The 843-nt window shown below is 54.7% G+C and overlaps 1 protein-coding gene across 1 annotated transcript in view; it reads right to left on the reverse strand.

Annotated features, from left to right (window-relative positions):
* Positions 1-348, reverse strand: part of LOC116081434 (apolipoprotein L3-like) — an 8,566-nt gene extending 8,218 nt beyond the window's left edge. Inside the window, exon 1 of the mRNA XM_031358003.1 lies at positions 239-348. The gene's annotated coding sequence lies outside the window, so the exon portion shown is untranslated. The remainder of the gene's footprint in view (positions 1-238) is intronic.
* Positions 349-843: the final 495 nt, after the last annotated feature.

Below are 843 nucleotides of genomic sequence, written 5' to 3' on the forward strand. Positions count from 1 at the left end.
TGCTGGCCAGGTCTCAGGCAGTCCCTGAGCAGAGCCCTGGGAAGCTTGGTGATCTCATCTGAGAGGTTTCCAGCCTTTCTTGAGCTTATGGCAGAGAGGGAGAGAGGGACAACCAGAGCCCATCTTGGCAGCAAGTCTAGACTGTATCCTAGCCTGAGGTCTAACCTTAACCATCTGTCTCTTCAAGAGCTGCTGGGAGGATGAGCAGGCAGGGGAGCTTAAGAGGTCCTCAACTTACCAGAAAATCTTCCTGTGGTTGAGCAGGAAGGGAACACAGCCGTCCTTCCTGGGGGCACCAGCTCACTGGCAGGACATCGGGACCCCAGTAAGAAGCAGCTGCCTGCCTGTTAGACCCAGCAACCGAAAGTGAAAGTTCCACCTTCCGGAGCAGAGCATAACTACACAATACAATGGCCACTTGTACGGAACCACCAAATCTCACCCTCCTGGCTGAGCCGTGGAACAACCTTAGCTCGCATCCCAGGCCCTTCTCAATCCCTGACACCCGGTTGGGACCTCTCTGTGGACTTGAGGAAGAAAGACCTGCCATCACAGATTGTGGGACCCTCCCTAGATCACCCCCTAAATGACCACACTCTGTCCACTCATAATGTCCAACAGAATGCTCCTCCTTCCCCCTCCACCTCGGCTGCCCCTCATGCTGGGGTCTCTTGTGCAGACAGTGGTGCTGTTGTGTCCACCATGTCTGGAAATTTGCCTACATGGCTGCTTCTGCCTCAAGCCCAGGTTCTGCATCTGGAACCATCACGCACTGCTTCCTCTCATATGCCCCCTGCATCCTCCACAACATACTCCTCGGCTCCCTTCTTGTCTCTTACAGTA

Source organism: Mastomys coucha, unplaced genomic scaffold (genome assembly GCF_008632895.1).
Source record: "Mastomys coucha isolate ucsf_1 unplaced genomic scaffold, UCSF_Mcou_1 pScaffold11, whole genome shotgun sequence".
Lineage (NCBI taxonomy): Eukaryota > Metazoa > Chordata > Mammalia > Rodentia > Muridae > Mastomys > Mastomys coucha.